Genomic DNA, 21,830 nt, shown 5'->3' with positions numbered 1-21,830 from the left:
AAAAAATCTGGAGTCCAGTTAATGTCTATAGGTGAGGTTGAGTGGAAAGTTCAAGAATGATAGCTCACTCTAATTATATTGGTAATTTAGATAGAAATGGAAAGTTCTAAGGACAATGTAGAGCTGTCTTAGGACCTATTTTATTGTGATATTCTATGATACCCTCCCCAAAAAAGGGATTATGAGCTGCCACTCATATTTTTTCAGTAAATTCAAGTGACAACCTATGTATCCGTAATTAGAAGTGTAATTAGAAGTATAGAGGACTGCATTTTTCACAGTGATGTGGATATGTTTGGATGAAAGCAAGTGGGTCAGACATAAACAGTGAGGTATATGAAAATTGTAGTAATAACACACATGAGATGTAAAGCAGTGGCCAGAAAAAGCCGAAATAATAAAAATTAACCAGACTAGTCAACATGGTGGTGAAAATGAGTTTTTCAAACAGATATCCAGAATACTCTTTCAGAACTGAACAGAGACTAGGGAAGGGTAAAGAACATGGTTGCTGAGTCGGGTGGTAATATGATGTCTTTTCTGTTGGTGGGTTAACTCCATGACAGAGGCAAATTTAGGAGGGAATATGGTTCTAGAGAATTCGAGTTTATGATGGTAGAACAAATGCATGTGTGGCTAGAACATCCACTGAGTGTCTATCTTGACCCATACGTAGTAGACAGAGAGCACTGGGGATGAAAGGAGGTTTTTAAAGCCTCAAAGGAATCCCCAGTGACAAATCCTCTCCAACAAAGGCACGCCTAATCCTTCCAAACGGCTGCAGGCACAAAGTTCATTGCACACACGGAGCACTGGGGCAACCAAGAATGTTAAACACACAGAGGCCTCTTCTCAATGGAGAAGGTTAAGCACCTGTTTTCCTGCTCAGAAAGCCAGGAGTAGATATTGTTAATGACCTGGTAACCATTTTTACTCTCTGTGTAGCAGTCTTCACCCAAAATGTTTATCCTAGCCTCTTCCCTCCTTAGACAGTTCTCTTAGTTTCTAGTTAATATATCCTTGGTGGGGGAGATGTCACATGTACTTTATGGCCTGCTTATCTCTAGGCTGTTTTGGTCAAAGACCACATTAGATTCTAGACCTTTTAGCTATAGGACCCATCTTCATTGTCATGCATACTTTGCAAAGAAACTTATATGTAGTCACCTCTTAAACTTTATTGCACATCTGGAATTAGAATGACTGATGGTTGCCTTGAAATTTTCCCCACATATTGGTCTGTATTTTAAATATGTTGACTTCTAGAGAGGCTGATGCCACATTGATGAAGTCAGTTTGAATGGAGTTTTCGTTCTCACCTCTTGCAGGTTAGTTTTCATGCCTGATACCTGTGGGGGTCCCCTTCAGCAAGCCATTCAATCCACTGAGGAACAAGTATTCAAGCAAATGAGTCTATAGGGGACTCATTCACACCATCCCACTTCGTCTAGCATCTTTTCAGAGCCATTAGCTGATGGAGATCTGGGAGGAATCCAATGCCCAATGAAGGAAGGTGCTGTTTCTGTATTGCAAACCGCTAAAATTGTGCATGGATGGGTACTGAAAGGATCTAACCATTCTAACACTTACCATCTTGTTCTGCCCAAACTGAAGCAACAGAGATCATCAGTCTTTTACTTTGGTAGCTTTTATAGAAAAAAGCTGTGGACCAAACGTTACGCTGAGCATTTTAGAGTTTTAACTTGTCTATGCCTCTCAGTAACTTTAGTATGTCTATCATAGTGCTTCATAGATGAAGAAACAAGTTCTGCACTTACTGAGCATCAAAATTGAGTACTTCTTATGTTTCACAATTTGACCTTGAAATCCCAACTTTATAACAAATTTCCAAAACACCCTTTTGAGGTCTTATTTGATAAACATTTTAGCAATTGTTCGTGTCTACATATGAGATGTCTATCATATGCTGGGTGCTTGATTATAAGCTGGTGGTGCTATTGTAGGAGCTTCTGGAAACTTCAGCAGGTTAAGATGGAGAAAGTGAGGCTCCAAGGACAGACCTCTGGGGGGATCTGGTCAATGACATTTTTCTTTCTTATTATTTTCTTGTCCATCTTGAAATGTGACACTTCTCCACTGCGTGCTTCCAAGATGTTCTGCCCAAGCATATGTGGTAAAAAAACAAAACAAAAACAAAAACAAAAACAAAAACAAAAACAAAAAAACAAAGAAAATAGCACCCTCTGAAAGCACGAGCCAAGTATTATTTTTTTTCTGTTTTTACATTATTCCTTCAGATATGTTAGTTAGTGATGAGAGTTATTAATGTAATTACATCTATGCCAAAGAAGCTCATAGATAACACATAGCATCGCATCTTTCATATATTTTGTCCTGGAGGATGGTCAGTTTGACTGGAGTGGAAGGAACAAGCTCACCAGCAGAAAGGGACCAGCCATGCTTAGAAAATCAAGCAAACAGTATCTGCAGGTAAAGAGGACCCTTGACTCAAATGTCTCTTAAAAGTTAGAACAAGCACAAAGAAAGAAACCTAAGACAGAAGATAATCTGGGGATAAGAAAGAACAAACAGAGCTGAGGTGCAATTTCTTATCCCCTTCCCCAAAGAAAGCCATCTAAAAACTCATTGAAAAACCTGCTTTTGTGAAGCTACCACAAGGGGGTCTTTTTTTTCTCATTCAATTTATAGGCCAATCAACTTTAAGTATACCTAATAGCACCTTGTAAAATCTAAGCAGTTTAAACAGCAGGTCCTGTCCTGATGTGATTGGTTTTCTGAGTCATTGCTCCTTTAAAAGGCTGAATTGATCTTTTCTATCTTGACTCTGGTAGAAATATGAGGGATTTTTGGTCAAATGACAAGTACTATGCCTATTAAACTACTTTCCTTGATTTTTGAGGACAGAGTTGGTTTTCCTCTCTATCTTTAACACAGCAGCTTGAAAAAATAAATTGAATTTTTTTTCTAGAATGACTCATTCCAAACCTTAAAAGATAGCCATTAAATTTTATTGTGCTGATGGTAGTCCTGCCATGAAATGGATTTGAATTCGATTCTCCTCTGCCTTCACGTTAATATAGAACGTTAAGACTAAGACACTATTCAGAAAGCAAAGTTCCAAATGAGTAGGCCATCAAACTTTTTAGACAGTTCTCTTTTATTATTTACATTTCTTATTTATTTTATTATTACATTTAATGTGTGTGTGTGTGTGTGTGTGTGTGTGTGTGTGTGTGTTTGCCACAGTATACATTTGGAAGTCAGTAGATGACTTGCAGGAATTGGGTTTCTTTGCCTCCTGTATTGGTCCTTAGGATGAAATTCAGGTCCTCAGACTTACCAGCAAGCACTTTTACCTATTGAGCCATTTTTTTTTCTGGCTACTCTTCTTTTCCCAGTATTTAATCCTTAATTTGTATTGTTTTTAAGTGGGCTTTATCTTCCTTTTGAATTGTAACTTTGTATAAGTGAGGGTGTATTCCCTAATAATAAGCTTATGATGTTGAGAGATTCAAAGAGAATTTATAGTGATGGTTTGTTTTTATTTCGCTTTATTAAAGCAACAAGCCAGTAAGAAGAGAGCTCTTAGTAGCAGCCATACAGTTTCTGAAATATTTCTCTCTATAAAACACTTAGCTTGATTTCTCTTTTGATCAGTCATGGGAGGAGCTTTACAGGAAAAGTCATTATGCTCTAAAGTAAAGCAGGGATATGTAGTAGGGGAAGAGTGAATTGGAGAATAAAAATAATTTTAACTTTTAATGCCCACATAGATCAGCAGTGCTACTTGGTGATGCTGTTCTTAATCTTGCACAAGACTGAACTCCAGTTTCCATTTTTTATATAAACTATATAGGTCTATACACACACACGCACACACGTACATACATATATATTATTGTCATGACTTAGATCGCCTCTCTTTTCTCATTTTGGTGTGATATATGAGTGTGTGAGTGTGTGTGTGTGTGTGTGTGTGTGTGTGTGTTCTGTCTGTATGTGTGTGAGGGGGTAGAGACAGACAGAGAGAGAGACAGAGAGACAGAGACAGAGATGTCAGATTCCTGAGCTACGTGGCCTTTAGACATGGTCCCTCATTGAACCCTGACCTCACTTTTTCTGCTAGAACGGGTATCCAACAAGTCACAGAATCTTGTCTTAACACCCTATAATGCTGGAGTTATAGTGGCCAAGAGTTTGGGTTGCTGTCACTCAGATCTAACACTTCAACAGTTATATCCTGTTTTCATGTTTTCATATCCTGAAGCCATATAGAAATTCAGTGTAAATCATATCATTAGCATGATACCAAAAGGTCTAGTCCAAGGGACCACAAGAAAAAGGAGTTGGCTGTTTGACTACTAGGAAATTTCTGGAACTTGGAGGTTCTTTTGGACTCCAAAAACAAATTTTGAAACTGGAGACAAACATCAGACAAATTCCTTATTATATACTGTTGTGTTATCTGGTTTTTGTATTGTCTGTTCTACTTTATATAAAACACACTTTTGCAAAATTGGTATAAAATTTCATTCTCTGATAAGCAATAACCTCTGTGAATCCCATTTGCTCTTCATCTTTGCCATTAGTTGCTGCCATTAATCTTTGGAAATTTTAGTTGTGTTTAGTAGTATTACATAATCATTTTATTTAAATTTCAGTAATGATTAATGAGTTTGAAGCAGAGTTTTTATGTATTTGCCCTTTACATTATGTAAGAGATGTATTAGGATATAACTCCTACACTAGAAACTTAATTCATTTAATGGGTTCAATCTAATAATTTTGAGAACAAGAATTTCAAATCACTGCTACTGTGATAGATGGCACATGTGCAAATGTACATGCTGTACCAGTCTCTAGTTTACCAGAATGTAGCCTTAGTTAGTCTTTACAGAGATAATAGAATTTAAGTAAGCCCCAATCCAGTGTTATTGTTGTCACATAGGAGGGAAATTTGAACACTAGGTTTTCTTAGAAGGAAGATGGTAGAGAGAATCCAAAGGAGTAAATGGTTCTCTAAGTGCTGAGGATAGAGGTTTTGAACAGAGGTAACTCATGCCCCTCAAAAGGAAACAAATGTGCTGACACTTGGATCTCAGAGCTCCAACCTTCACATCAGGGAGACAATAGGTTTATACTGCCTAAGTCATTTGGTATGTGGCACTTTTTTATAGCAGCCACGGCAAACCAGAAAACCCACAATCAATTTCATGACCGTTAAAGTCCTCCCCAAAGAGCTACATACAATTAGGAGTCTGCCCACATTTCCCTCAAGATGTCCTCACCCAGAGCATGAGCAACCACTCTCTAATTGCAGTATAAATCTTCCCACTCTGAACTTTTCTATATTTAGTTTTGATCAAATGCCCAACTTGTTCCAGAGCTTGCACCCTTTCACATGCTCACCATCCTTGTTGGTTCTGATTGCTGTCAACTTAATGGGTATGAAGTTGTATCTTAACGTGACTTGGATTTCCTCAATGGATAATAATGTTGAGACCCTTCAGTACAACATGAGTATGTTGTAGGGACACCCAACTGTAAAATGCTTTGTTCCTACTTCATAACTGTAATTGTTTTATTGTTATGAATAATAATGTAAATATCTGTGTTTTCTGATGGTTAAAACAGGGGGAGTTGTAAAAGCTAACTGACATCTACAAGCTTAGAGAGAGAAAATGAGAGATAGACAGATGATAAATAGATGATAGATAGATAGATAATGAGAACATGTTCTCTGCATTAGAGTTTATTCAGAGAGAGGCATTATTTTCAAATTGTTTCTTTTGGCATCTTGTTTATGTGCAGTATTTGTAGATTCTTTTTTAAGGTAGTATTTATTCCATATTTCTCTTCCCTCTGTTCTGATGTTGAACCTTAATGTTCACCAAAAATTGTATAGGTTGTCATCTTTCTCCTATCTCTTGTGGTATTGTGTTAGTTCCCCCTCAAAATTCCATAAGACAACTTTTATAATTATGTAATTATATGAATACAATTTCTTTCTTAAATATTATACACCATTTGAGAAAATCCATATGATCCTAGACCCTTGTATTTAAATTGCAAAGGCCACACAGTGCATCTATTTTTCACATAGTAAGCCTTGATAGTTGGTGTCTTCCAATGTATTTATTTTTTTTCATTTCACATATGTTATAGAATTTATTGGCATGAAATTAGTCTTATATGCCCTCAGATAGATTTATAGCAGACATATACTAACCTGTACTTCACTGAATGTTCTTGGAAGACTGCTTTTGAAAGACACCATAGAACTATTTATGTGAGCTGTCATCTCTCTAGAACATTCCTTCATGTGCTGCCCTCACATTCCAGCCCTGGGGCATTCCTCATTTCGGTTTCTCTTCCCTCTGTTCTAACATTGAAACTTGGTGTGCACCAAAAGCTATATAGGTTCCTATCTTTCTCCCATCTCTCATGAGTTGCTCCCCCTTGCCTGATGGTAATAACCTAAGAGGTTTTTGACATGTATTTGTTCTTCTTTTCATTTTTTTTAAAAAGGAGTTTATTCGAACTTTGTTTTTCTTTCTCCATCTGGGCTAGAAACTAATGTTCTATATTGTGCTAAGTAAAAAAATTGAAAGTGGATATAAAGTGTAATAGATACACAATGTATGCTGGGATATATTCAGAAAAAAAAAAAAAAAGCTAAAAAGATAGACACCCCAAATGTTCAAAATACCTATTTTCAAACACTTAGATGGCAACACTTCACTTATTCTATTCGCTAATATTTTCTGTAGAGATCATATATTGATTCCATAATAAAACATAGCATTAATGTTATAGTAGAAAAATAGAATTAAATAAGGTACTTGGAAATAAATATGGCCTTAAAAACATGGAATTTTTAGTAAAGGGAAATATAAAAGAATTTATCTTCCTGTTTGTTCATATTTCTACAATTGAAAGCCTGGAATTGTATCTTAGTTTGTTTTATAGCAACAATATGCTATTATTGACTAATTTAGAGCTTATAGTTCATACAAACTCCCACATCTTTTTTTCAGCAATGTCTCCCAGACAAAATTTTCTGCATTCACCCATTTTATCTTATGTGAGAGAAAATGAAATTAGTTTTAATGTAAGTATTATATTCAATTATTTTATAAAAATAAAATCCAATTAAAACAAAACAGCATATACTTGCACATTCTTTAATAATGCCTAATTTACTGTTAAATAGATTATTCCTATTTTATGCACTGTTCTGTAGTGGTAATTACTTTTATATTGCTTCTTTGTTAAAAGACAAATTCCTTTTACAACACAAATCCCCTTATGTTGTTCTCCTTGTCCTCTTCTCCCCCCACCTCCATCTCTCTCCCTCGTTCACACCAACCTGTCTTAAATTCTGTAGCTGCTAGAAAATTAATTTATTAACTTGAGAAAACTTAGAGACAGCCCCTTCCATGTGTGTGCCTCCAAATGAAAATGTAGCATAGTCAAACAATTATATTTCAGTTTTGTAAAAGCCAAACAAAGGCTTTACAGAATGGCGTAATAATAGAGGGTTATACTAATATTTTATGAAAAAATTAGGAAACTGTAAAATATTTTTAAAATGATCAATCTGTAGTTATTTTGTAAGTAGAAGCAAAAAGATTCCCAGATCTTCGTCTAATATGGGACTGTGGTTCTCAGCATCTGTTTCCATCAGTTGCTGGGTGGAGGCTCTTGGGGGACAGTTAGCTTGGCTCATGTCTGCAACCATAGCAGAATATCACCCATAGTGATTGGTTGTCTCTCTCCCATGGGGTGGGTCGCATTGGACCAGTCATTGGTTGGCCATTTCCACGAACTCTGTTACATCTTTGTCTTTACACTTCTTGTAGACAGGGTTCATTTTGGGTCAAAAGATTTGTGGGTAGGTTTTATACCACGTTGGAAGTCCTGCCTGGCTATAGGGGGTGACCACTTCAGTCACCATATCCCCTGCTACCTGGAGTATCAGCTAGAGTTATACCATATTCATCCAGGAGCCTATTGTATTGCTGATCTCCATCTTGTCCTAGAGATCCCCACCCATTGGCTTCCCATCTCCCTCCCAGCCCAATTGCTTCCCACTCCACTTTCACACCTGGTCCCCACCCTCATTCATCCACATCTCCTTCCCATACAGTTCCCTCTCTTTATCTATTTCTGATATCTATTTTACTTCCCATTATGAGTAGGATTCAAGCTTCCTCCCCTGGGCCCTCCCTGTTACTTAGCTTTTTTGGTTCTGTGGATTGTGGTATGGTTATCCTGTACTGTATGGCTAATAACCCCTTATACATGAGTATATACCATGAGTGTCTTTCTGGGACTGGGTTACTTCACTTAGGATGATCTTTTCTAGTTCTATCCACTTGCCTCTAGATTTCATGATGTCCTTGTTTTTAATAACTGAGTAGTATTCCATTGTGTAAATGTACCACAGTTTTTTTTTATCCATTTTCAGTTGAGGGACATCTATGTTATATCTAGATTCTGGCTATTACAAATAAATTTGCTATGAACATAGTTGAGCAAATGTCCTTGTTGTATGGTGGAGTATCTTTTGGGTATATCGCCAAGAGTGGTAAAGCTGGTTCTTGAGGAAGAATTATTCCCAGTTTTCTAAGAAACTGCCAGATTGATTTCCAATGTGGTTGAACAGTTTGCATGTCCACCAGCAATGGAGCAGTGTTCCCATTTCTCCACATTCGTGCCAGCATTTGTTGTCACTCGAGTTTTTATTTTAGCCATTCTGATATGAGTAAGATGGAATCTTTGTCATTTTGATTTGCATTTATCTGACAATTAAGGAAATTGAACATTTCTTTAAGTGCTTCTCAGCCATTAGATATTCCTCTGTTGAGAATTCTCTGTGTAGCTCTGTAACTTTTTGTTTTTTGTTTTTTTGTTTTTTTGTTTTTTTTTGAGACAAGGTTTCTCTGTGTATCCTTGGCTATCCGGGACTTACTTTGTAGACTGGGCGAGCGTCAAACTCACAATGATCTGCCTGCTTCTGCCTCCCAAGTGCTGGGATTAAAGGTGTGCACAACCACGCCAGCTTCAATTTTTAATTAGACTATTTGGATTGTCGGTGTTAATTTCTTGAGTTCTCTATATATTTTGATATTTGCTCTCTGTCACATATAAAGCTAGTGAAGATATTTTCCCAATTTTAGGCTACTATGGTTTTCTGTTGGCAGTGTCCTTCGCCTTACAGAAGAATTTCAGTTTCATGAGATCCTATTTATTCATTTTTGATCTTAGAGTCTGAGCTGTTGGTGTTTGGTTCAAGAAGTTGTTTCCTGTACCAATATGTACAAGGCTCTGTTAGATTTAGTGTATCTAGTTTTATGTTGAGGTATTTGAACCACTTGGACTTAAGTTTTGTACAGAGTGATAAATATAGATCTATTTGCATTCTTCTGAAACATGCAGACATCCCACTAAACCAGTACCATTCATTGAAGATGTTTTCCTTTTCCCATTGTATAGTTTTGGCTTCTTTGTCAAAAATAAGTGTCTGTATGTGTGTGGCTTCATGTCTGGGTATTGGATTCAATTCCATTTGTTAATCTATCTGTTTTTATGCCAGTACTATGCTGTTTTTATTACTATTGTTTTGTAGTACAACTTGAAATCGGGGATAGTGATACTTCCAGAAATCCTTTTGTTGTACAGGATTGTTTTCACTATCATGGGTTTTAAAATTTTTTTCTTTATGAATTTGAGAATTGCTCTTTGAAGGTCTATAAAGAACTGTGTTAGTATTCTGATGGGAATTGAATGGAATCTATAGACTCTTTTTGGTAAGATGGCAAAAAGATGGCTAGGAGATCTTTCTATTTTCTGATATCTTCTTCAATTTCTTTCTTTAAAAACTTGAAGATTTTTTCATGCAAGTATTTCACATGCTTGGTTAGAGTCACATCAAGATACTTTATATTATTTGTGGCTATGGTGAAGAGTGTTGTTTCCCTAACTTTTTTCTTAGCCCGTTTATTGTTTGTATATAGAGGCTTACTGATTTTTTTAGTTGATTTTGTATCTGGCCACCTTGCTGAAGGTATTTATCAGCTGTAGGAGTTCTCTGGTAAAATTTTGGGGGTCACTTATGTATATTATCATATCACCTTCAAACAGCAGTACTTTGACTTCTTGCTTTCCAAATTGTATTCCCTTGATCTCCTTTGGTTGTCTTATTGCTCTTGCTAAAACTTAAAATACAGCGTTGAATAGATCCAGAGAGAATGGACAGCCTTGTCTTGTCCCGGATTTTAGCAGAACTGCTTTATGTTACTCTTCATTTAAATTGATGTTGGCTATTGGCTTGCTAAATGTTGCCTTTATTATGTGTAAGTATGTCTCTTGTATCCCTGATCTCTCCAAGACTTTTAGTATGAAAGTGTGTTGGATTTTGTCAAAGGTTTTCAGCATCTAATGAGATAATCATGTATTTTTTTCTTTCATTTTGTTTATATGATGGATTACATTGCTGGATTTTTGTATTTTGAACTGTCTCTGAATGCCTGGGATAAAGCCTACTTCATCATGGTGGATGATGTATTTCATGTGTTCTTGGATTCAGTTTGCAGGTATTTTATTGAGTATTTTTGCATCAATATTCATGAGGGACATGGTCTGAAATTCTTTCTTGGTTGATTCTTTGTGTGGTTTAGTTATTAGGTATCTTCATAGAATGAGTGGATAATGCTCCTTCTGTTTCTGTTTTGTGGAATAGTTTGAGGAGCACTTGTATTAGATCTTCTTTGAAGGTCTGGCAGAATTTTGGGCTTTTATTTTTTGGTTTGGAGACTTCTAATGATTGCTTCTATTTTATCAGGGTTATAGGACTATTTAGATGGTCAACCTGATCTTGATTTAATTTTGAAATGAAATTTACCAAGAAAATTGTCAATTTTATTTAAAATTTCTAGTTTTGTGGCATATAGACTTTTTAAGTAATTCCTAATGATTATTTGGAGGTTCAAAGTGTGATTTAAGCTTTAGTAATTTTCTTCTATGAATGTTAGTGCCCTTGACTTTGGTGCATAAATGTTCAGAATTGAGATGGTTTCTTAGTGGATTTTTCCTTTGATATAAAGAAGGATTTGTCTTCAAATCATTTTATGGATATAACTATGCCTGTTTACAGACTTTAAAACCTTCATAATTATAAAAAATTTCAAGTTAATCAATAGTTTAGTAATAGAGGAACATATAACTTTCTTTTTATTTTAGTAATTTTATTCTTTGAAATTCATACATGAGGATGGCATCTATATCCCTTCCAATTGGTCCTCTCTCTTCTTCTAATTTCTTTCATGTTTCCTTCTCTCCTAAATTCAGGATCTCAACTTTAATTATTATTTCTATGCACACACACAAACATGCAAATATAAACATACAATACACACATATACAACAAAGTAAGTTCATTTAATGTTGCTCATGTGTACATGTGTTGAGGGCTGACCTCTTCAGATTGGACATCATATGAAGGAGGTTGTCCCTGGGGCAAATTTTCTCATGTTTTCAATAGCTATTGACCATTTATAACTCTCCATTTAGGGATGAAACCATGTGAGGTTTCTCCAGTTAAGTGCAGCATCTCAACTGGTATTGTCCTGCTGTTGGTCCTGTTTATGCAACCATATTGTTAAGATTTCATAGATTCATATTTCCTGTCATTATAGCAGCAGCAACCCTGGGTCTCTGGCTCTTACAATCTTTGTACTTCTTTTCAATTGGGGTGGCAACACAGTGAATGGATTGGTATTGGGTATCATATAGTACCTTAGTCTCTTCAGTTTAATCAGTTTTAGATCTCTGTAATAATCTCAATTTTGTCTTATTTATTGAAATTTTCTGTGAAAAGATACCAAGATGAAGACCATTTAAAGAAGTAAGCATTTAACTGGGGCTTGTTTAGTTTTAGTGGGTTACTCAATGTCTATTATGGCATGGAAGGAGGCAGGCAGGCAGGCATGATTTTGTAGCAGTAGTTGAGAGCTTCCTGATTCACAGGAAGTGGAGAGATGGAGGAAAGGAGTGAAGGAGGAAGAGACAGGAGAGAGAGAGAGAGAGAGAGAGAGAGAGAGAGAGAGAGAGAGACAGAGACAGAGACAGAGAGAGAGAGAGAGAGAGAGAGAGAACATGGTACGGTTTTTTGAAACCTCTGACACACCTTCTCTAATAGGACTATGCTTCCTAATCCTTCCCAAAAAGTTCTACCAACTGGAAAACAAACATTAAAATATATGATATTATAGGGTCATTTTTGTTAAATCCACCACAAATCTGTTGCAAAACTAATCTTTTTTGTTTAAAGGGTAAGAGATACACTTAATCTGTGGACATAATGTTTAAGTATTTAGAATATAGTTAGAAATTATATTGTTTAGGAAAACAGCAATAGTATCTTTTTCTCTTAGGTCTATAATCTCTCTAGATATTGGTATTTGGCTAATTTTAGAGTACTAGGCATGAATTCTTTCCTATTGAGAGGGTCTTAAGTCCCATTAGACAGCTGTTGGTTATCTCCAAAATAGAAATTCCATGATTACATCATAGAAGACATCTTGCTATTCCAGTCATTTTTGTGATTCATAGTCTCTATGACTGAACAGAATGAATGACTGCATATCAGCCTTTTCTGATACTATGAAAGTACTTTTGCTCATTATTTACAAATTCACGCATGCATGCCATGTGCCCTTTATCAAAGCCATCCTCTCACTCCTACCAAATCTACTCTGTACTCCCCAACTCATCTCTCTACTGATCTTATATAAGCATTATTGTTATTATTAGCTGTTATTATTAGTAATATTGATGTATCCAATTAGTGATGACCACATGTGCATGAGGGTGGGCCTGTAACTCTCAAATGGTGTTTCTTCTTCTATTCTCTAGAAATCATCATCTGAAAAAAACTTGTTAGAAACTTCTCAATTAATGTTTCCTTTGATCCGTTTCTTTGTAGCTTGTCAACTTAGATTTCCAATTGAAAATGCAAACACACACACATATACACTCATGTGTGCACACATATCCCACACCCTTGGCTCACTTATATAACCAAACATAAAAGGTAATGTGAATTTCAAAGGAAATAAACATAAGCTTAGGAGATTTTAAATAAAAGACTATGATGTCAGAATACATGTTCATTAGATGTTGAGAGAAGTACAATGTTCACACTTGTAAGACAGATGTTGTCAATGTTATATTACTATGGTGTGAATGTTGGGACCTGTGGGAAGGGACTTCCAGTGACTCCTCTGATTCACTATATTCCTAAGTCAAGCTTGGCTGAGTGTGTTTCTTAGTAAGTCTCTATTCTAATGAGCTCATTGGTGGTTCTATGATCCACAGATGAAAAGTATGTGTGATGTCAGAATATGGTTAAACACTAATAGCAAACAGTAGAAACTACTAATTGTAGTTGATCTCCAGATATAATAGTATATTGACATAGTATATGTAATTAGTATGTATATATCTTTATTTAATTCAGATTAGTTTGAAAGGGACAGAACATGCTAACTCCCCAGTCACTTGATGTGATATTATTGATGTTATTTTTATGTTACCATGTTTGTTTCTCTTAGTGTATTTCCTAACCCATCTATCACACAAAGAATCAATTCTCTTTTATAATACAAGGCTTCACCACCCAACTTGAGCAGTTTAAGTCTGTTATTAAACCTCTATGTTATTTTGTCTTACTCTGAGCAAACATCCCAGTGATATTTGCATGTTGTATCTTTCCTAGGAGCTGGAGCTCCTTAATACTGATCTTCCTTGGACCTCTACACATGGCTGAACCTCCTGCTTCATCTTCTGACTCCTCCTTCCCCTGGATGGCAGGAAGTCCAGCCATATTCTCTCCTCTGTTCATAGATTGGCTGTGAGTTGCTTTATTGACATAACAAGGGGACAATTGGGGAGCAGAGTTTATACAATATTTGAAGAGGAAATCAGCATTTAAAGTACACAGTACACAATGACATTATGCATACATATTAATTTTAGCCAGGGATAACTGGGAAATACCTGATAGAGTAAAAGATCCATGAGTCTCCTCTTTCAACTTTGAAGGGGTCTATAAAATACGCCATGAGAAAAATGCCATTGTTGTACCAGGGACAAGATAACATTCTTAATATTAAAAATATCAGTTGACAATATAGTGGGTCTTCAGGTACCACAATAACTCTCACACTCCCTTTGTTTCAACTATATTTTTTCTAGATATTTTCATGTAATTCATAGTCTCTAGCTGAAACTCACTTTTTATTTGTCCTCCACAGTTTATTATTCTCCATTACAAGAGTATTCATGGGAACTATGATGCCATTTTGCTTCTTTGAGCCTTTGTTGCTTGTACTTCAAAACTCCTATGGTGTTTATTTATAAATGTTAGATTTCTGCTACCTAAAATCAGCCCAGAAGTGAGCTTCCCTTGAAAAGTTGCCTAATTCAGTTGGCTTATGGGCCTATCTGTAGGGGAGTGTTTTGATCTTTAAAAGATGAAGGAAGACCCAAGCCATTGTGAGCAGCAACATTCCCTTGGCCTGGAGACACAGGAGAAGGCTAGAGGAGAACAAACTGAATGAAGCAAGCAGGACACATAGGTGCAATAGATTGGCTTTGCTGTGGATTATGGATGTTATATGACTGACTGCTTTGAGTTGTTGCATAGATTTTCCTAGCTGATAGACTATAAAGTGGAATTGTAAGTCATATAAAGCATTCCATACTTTACTTATTTATTTTTGGTATGGTATTTTATTACAACAGAATTACCCCTGTATGTGCAATGGTATTAACCTTAGGTACAATTTTATACTTTACTGTCATTGATCTGTGCCAGTTTAATTTTCAGGCTCCACCAGTAGGCAGTGAAAAGAAAATCATCTTCAAGTTCAAGACCATGCCCTTTTGTGGGTAGGCTAAAACATCTGCATAATTGCTAATAAGGCAGAATCTCTATAAAATAAGGTTATTTTTACTTTAACAATTTTTCTATTGCCTTGGGGAGAAAGATCTCAGTATAATGATGAAATTTCATTCAACAGTGCACAAGATAATCATGGGTCCTAAAATGTATTAATAGTGTTAATATAAATTTGATGGCTTCTCTTACTACTATTACATCTGGCTAACATTTATTGGGTTGTTTTTATGTACTATTTATGATTTTGAGCACTTCTCAAATTGTCTCACTAAATGTTCTCAGTAAACCTCTCCAATTTCCCTTACCACATTCTCTCATGGAGAGGATATGAAAGCTAAAAGAGGAACCTTTGCCTCACTGAGGGAAGGTGAAGCGAAGGACAAGTTTGGATTATGTTCTTTTACTTTCTATACCAGGGGTGAGAATGGGATCTCGCTAGCTCTCATTCCAATTTCTATGGATCGCTGGAGGGATATATGAGGAAGTAAACTCTTTGACAGGTCTGGGAAGATTGAGAGCTCAAGTGTAGAGGGATTTCTTGCTAGAGAATCTTGTCCTATAGGGTCTTTCTCCATGACAGGGAAGCCAAGAAGAGAGATCACCTCCAAATGACAAAGCAGCAGGGCGTCTGTGTGCCCATGTGCATACATTACCATGAATCAATATGGAAGCAAGATTAATATATGCAGCCAGAGAAAGACATTAACAAATTAATGAAATGGAGCATGGGTTTCACTCTGCTGTGAAGAACAGTCATGTATGGGCTAGTTGTTAATAAGGCATTTTTTTTTTTTTTTACCCTCCATCATTTCACCACCCAAAATCCCATTTTTTTTCTCATGGAACTGAAGTTGGTTTTCTGCATTAAAATTTCATCCATTCTATATACTGCCATCAGAACTGCTTCTGTATGACTCAGAGTTGACAACAGTCTTCTTCCTGGGATGTGTCATTGCTGGTTACTATTCATTAGCAGACGCATCAGTCTTTCAGAATGATGCTCAGTTCAGTCTAGACACCGCCTGACCTTCTAGTCACTTTCTGTTTCATCATTACAGATCCTTGCCTTCCTCAAATACCATACTTATATTTTTCAGGACTCAGTGACAGGAGGTTGCTGGAGGACTGTATTATAAGAAGCTCTGAGATTTAAGTGGTTTATCTGAAGATTCCTGAATCATCTCCCCACAAAATTTTATGAAGTTGCTTTGGATTTATTCATTTCATGGGCTATGACCACGGCTTTCGATTTCAGGAGCACTAAGAATGGCTTTAGTAATGGAATGAGAAGGGATTTTATCAATGAACAACTGCAAAGCAATGAAGACCTAATTATATGGAGAATCTGCAATCCTTTTAGATTAAAGAAGAGAAAGATTCAGTAACTTTTCTTGTAAACTCAAAGATTAAGAAAGTAATTTTAAAAGCCTAGAATGAAAATATGCCATTTAGTATTCAAGCATGCTCTGAAAACCCTGGAGGGAATAGATTTGTTTTTCACATACCCTCTAGTATTTACTCCCAAATAAGAGAGAATGGAAAAGATTGAGTGGGAGGGGGAAAGACTCAGTTAGTTTGCTGTAGAAAGAAATACTTCAAAGCAAATAGCCTAATGTGTTAATGAAGCTGGCTTGGAAACTATGAAAGAAAAAAGATGTAGCTGTGAGTTGGCAAGTCCTTCATTCTTCATTGCCCTCTCTACCTCCTCCTTAAGGATAAATTCAGAGTTTTACCTAATTTTCATTTTATTTTATTTTTAAATAATTCCAGATTTATTGGGAAGATTGAAAAGAAGACTCTGTTCATCAGAGTTATAAGAATAACTTCTAGCAATTTAATGCTTTCTCTTAAGTATTTGAGTGAACGTAGGTGATGCAGTGCCTTCTCTTTGTTGGTTTGTTGTGAGACAATCTTGCTATGGAGACTTGAACATGCTAAGCAGCTTTCTTAATGCATTTCTAATCATTGACATGCATGTCCTAAAGACAAAACTGCCTTTTCTCTACTACTGCAATATAAAAGAGCAGACATTCATAAAATTACTATTATTTACTGTGGATATTTCACTCAAATTTGATCACTTGCCCCATTAATGCATAAAAAAGGATAACCTTGTGCATTCATCCATTTTATCATCCTATAAATCATGTAAAACAAAAGGAAAAGCAAACAGCAAACCAAAGATTCACTATGTGGCCTTGGATGTACTGGAACTCAATGTGTAGAGTACGCTCACGTTCAATTCACAAGGATCTTCCTGCTTTTAGCTCCTAAGTGCTAGGATTAAAGGTGAGAGTTATTAAGCCCATTTTACTAATTTACTTTAATCCTAGTCTTTTTATGAAGATCTTGACATATTTGAAGAATGAACATTAATAATTACATGGAACTTCCCAGTTCCATCATAGACTTACACTAATGACTTCTGATGTCTCCGTTTCACCAAATCACTTCATCTGCCAGCATGAATGCCCACGCTGTTACATCATCCTGTGGGTAGCCTTCTGTTATTGTAACAACTAACTTTATCCCTGCCTAAAGAGCGTCATTTGCTCACCCTGAAACTTTCTGTTGTTTCCAAGATACAATAGTCTCTTAGATTGCCTGACAAATTACTGTTCATTCCTTCACAGCTTTTTCCTCTCTTGCTGTCCTCCCTCTGTCAGCATATTAACTATGGAGCACTCCTGATTCCATGCTCAGACTTGTTTCTGTGTCTTTGAATATATCTCTCTTTCACAACAAGCTGATTTTTACATTCAAACTGCACCTATTCTGAACCCATTTTCTCTACATTCCTATTTTACTATCACCACTATGTTATCTGCCTGGTATTTCAGATGGATGTGCCAGAAGCCAGTCTGTGATGGTCTTCATTCTCACCCCTGTTTGCTTCAAGGTTGCCAAATATAAATAGCCAAAACACTATGAATGTAACATTCATATAATTACTGATTATTTCATAGTTCTTCTTGCTGGATGTAGGTTATTTTATTTATGTGTAATTATATAAATGTATATGAAAAATAAATATAAGAAAAAAAGTATAAATCTAATCATATTGATTTTGCTAATGTTTTCCCGTCTCCACAAGAACAAAAGCCCCAAAGAATCTTCACATAATCTGTTGGCTCACTGTGATCTCTGCCCACTTTCTTCCTCTCACTTGTGTGGGTCACTCTTTAAAAATTTGCAGCTGTACTCACAAGCTAATTTAGTACTGAGATGTCTACGACACGCACTGAACACTGTTCGCCTGTGCCTCCTGCTCTGTTGCATTCCACCATCATTATCAAATGTACCTCTTATTGTACTGTCTTATTTTAGGTCATTAGCACTATAAGCTTTTTTATTTAAGTATTTTATTTTCTTAAGAATGTCATGCACAAATACTGTATTTATATCATTACTGTCTTCCTCCCTCACCCGTTCCCCCCATCTCAAATTCATGAACTCTTCTACAATTGTTTTGTTATACATGCACACACACACACACACACACACACACACACACACAAACACACACATGCGTGCACACTAAGGACATTTAATGCTGCTTTTATATGTTCAAGGGTGACTCTACGGAATTAAATAACCCAGGGGAGTCCATGCAAGGAGAAGACAGATTCTTTCTCAGCCATTCATTGTACTAGCATTTCACCTGAGGGTGGGATCTTATAAAATGGCCCTGAATGCATTGATTTTTTAAAAATGTTTTGTGTGCCATGACAGTCTCACATTTCAATCATTTTTTTAAAGTACCAAGAACACAATCCATCCTTGTTCTCTGCTGCTATTCCCACACTGTACCTGGTGGCTGCACCTTTATAAGAGCTTCATGTTGGTTTCCCCACCTCCTGCCACCTCCAGCCTTCTAGTGGATGTCCTTTGTCTTCAAATACACCTAGCTCATCTTCACTCTCTAGCCAATGTGGTGGTTTAGATTTCTCTTGCACTGAACACTAGGTCTTTTGAGAAGCAAATCTAAGGTTTTATTTCTAAAATTTCTGTTAGCTTCTCATCAGAGTAAAATTAAAGGTTACTGAGAAGACACACTCTCTCTTCCCACTGCCCTGTGTCTCCACCACAGCTTCCTAACATGGCTTATTTGGTTTTCATCTTCACTTGTTACATGTAACTCACTAACTTACCATCATCAATATATCATCTGTCAATCATTTATCAGGCTACTTATTTACTCTCTACTTAATTCTAGTTACCAAGCTGCTGTGTCTTCTCCCACAGGAAAAATGAGCTATGTGACGATAGATCTACTTACTCCTGTTTTCCCGTGAAATTCTCCATCTCCAGCAGATTGAATAATGCCAAGAATATACCATATACCAGATACTTATTTTTTTTTAAAAAACTTAAATATCTTTTTGTGAAAAATTTTCCATTGAACAATATTTTAATTCCAATGACGTCTTTACTCCGTGATTAATGCTCACACAACTATATTTTTGATATATGATCTAATAAAGCAAACTGATGCTCTTAAAAATTATGTGTGTATGTGTGTATGTGTGTGTGTTAAAACTTATGCCCTTAATGCTGAAGGTTCTGATATTGTCATAGTAAGTCAGGAAGAGATATAGCTAGATATTTGTGCTTATCCTTTTAGTTTTCTGAGAATAAATCATCACAATAAGAAAATAATCAGGGTTTTGCCAATAATCAGTTTAAACCCTTTGTAGTCTTAGAGAAATTCCTCTAAAAAAAAAACCCCACAGTTCAGATTGTACCTGATCCTATTCCTTACATCACCATTTTCATAAAACAACCATTTTTACTTTTCTTGTTCTGAAATATTTATCTTTTAAAAATTTGTGATTAAATGTTTCATGTGCTTCCTCACCACTCATGTAAGTTTGAGTATGTGTGCCTGGGTTTCTTGTTAAGCCTTTAAACAAACAACCTTTCAATTTTGTGTTTCTCCCCCCACAATTAATTGTACCTCTTTAAATTTTATTTGCTTTTGATCTAAGTATTTAAATTTTATGGTGTCAAATAACTATTTTTTTCTTTTATATACCAAATACTGTATTCTGTGATACTACATAGACACGTAAATCTATTTAGGTAATCTCTTCCTACATATGTACAATACTAGAGGCTGTATATTATTCCATCCCATTTATATGTTATGGGTTGTACCATACATACATTTTAATTCATAAAGACAGCAATTTAAATAATTAAGACATAAACCTAAATGAGTCAAATGCATTCCTGGTCATTGTTTATTGACTGAGAATGGAAGAATCCTTTGACTTAAAGCCACATTCATAGAATAAGATATTCCCTGGTAGCTCAAAGTAGGGTTATTTAAGGAGACACAATTCTTTTCAAAATAATATGAGTTTCCTCTGTAACATAATAGTTAAAGGAGAGGCATCTTAGATGGGCTGCACAGCAGTAGATGGAGTTATCAAAGGTAGGAAGTAAATGTGAAAATGCCAGGCAATCTAGTTTCTGGTGACAGACCTCTTCCTATTTTGTCGGGAAAAAGACCAAGCAAGCAAGAACTTCCACTAGTTACAAAGACACTAATCTCATTCCATGGTTTTTGTCTTCATCCTCTATTTATCTCATAAAGACCTGATCTTCTGATACCATTGAGCTTAGGTTTAAATACATGAGTGGGGAACACCAATTGAGAGCAGAGAGAGCTGTGTATTCAGCTAAACCATGCTTTAAGTTATTTATCTTTTATTCATTCCTCTCCTAGGTGTCAAAATAGAACTTAAATCACAAGCAAATATGCATATAATGTTGTTAGAAAGAAATGATTTATTTTTCATATTGTTTTTCTCACTTTCAATTTTTCATGGCTGCTTATAATATTGTGGCATTTTGATGCAGGAATTTTTCTTTATTTCCTTATAATTCTAAAAACTGGGCCAGAGTTTACACACATCCTCTATGTGTTTGGTGTGCTGACCAATTTGCTTTGCACAAAGATTACTAGGAGTTACACTATTACTAATTGCATGAGAGTATGGGTTATGTGATACGTAGGGTTTTAATCGTTGGAGATGGAAGGAGAAGTATTTATGCTTGTTTGTCTCATGAGCAGGGTTCTGAACATGATAACCCAAGCATACTAAGCCAGAGGCAAAGCACCTGTCTCTACTTGGAAAGAGCCTTGCCTGGTAACTTCCCTGGATCCACAAAAATCAACAGCTATTTTTCCATTATCACACTCCATGCCTGTGCTGGTTACTTGCTGTGATTAAACACTTTTCACAGTTTACTGTAAAACCACTGAGACAAATTTACTTTGAAAAATATTTTTAAATGTCTTATATTAATGGCTATCTCCAAACCATGGGAATACTAAATGTTAACTGCTTTTTGCCTTTTGATATGAATTTGCTTTCTAAATTTCAATAATATTAATCACTTGATAACTAATTTCCTAATGACAAGCTCAGTCAGTATTTTTTACATTTTATATGTGTTTTGAATTATTATTTATTACAATTATTCAGTTTTCAAGTAACTGTATTTTATCACCACATCTGAATTCTAAATATTTTAAAATAAGAATAATGCCTAATTTTCTTCAGCATCATTGATTTTGATTAAAAAATTACAAACCGATAATGTAATTATGTGCCTTCAATGTACATAGAGTCTGCAAGTAGGAATCACGAAGTCATATGAGAAGTAGCTTGAACTAACGTTTCTGCATTTTTTAAAACTTAGATTCACAATGAATGGAAGGCCACAGTATCCAGTTAAGGTAGGGCTCTAGTACACAAATCCCCAGAATTTCAGACCTTTCATGTTATCACTATTGTTATACCTAGAATGTAAGAGTATTCACCCATTTGCACCTATTATAAACATTAAATGGAAATGAGGAGTATATAACAGC

This window comes from Acomys russatus, chromosome 8 (assembly GCF_903995435.1).
Source record: "Acomys russatus chromosome 8, mAcoRus1.1, whole genome shotgun sequence".
NCBI lineage: Eukaryota > Metazoa > Chordata > Mammalia > Rodentia > Muridae > Acomys > Acomys russatus.
Note: the sequence above shows the minus strand (reverse complement) of the source record.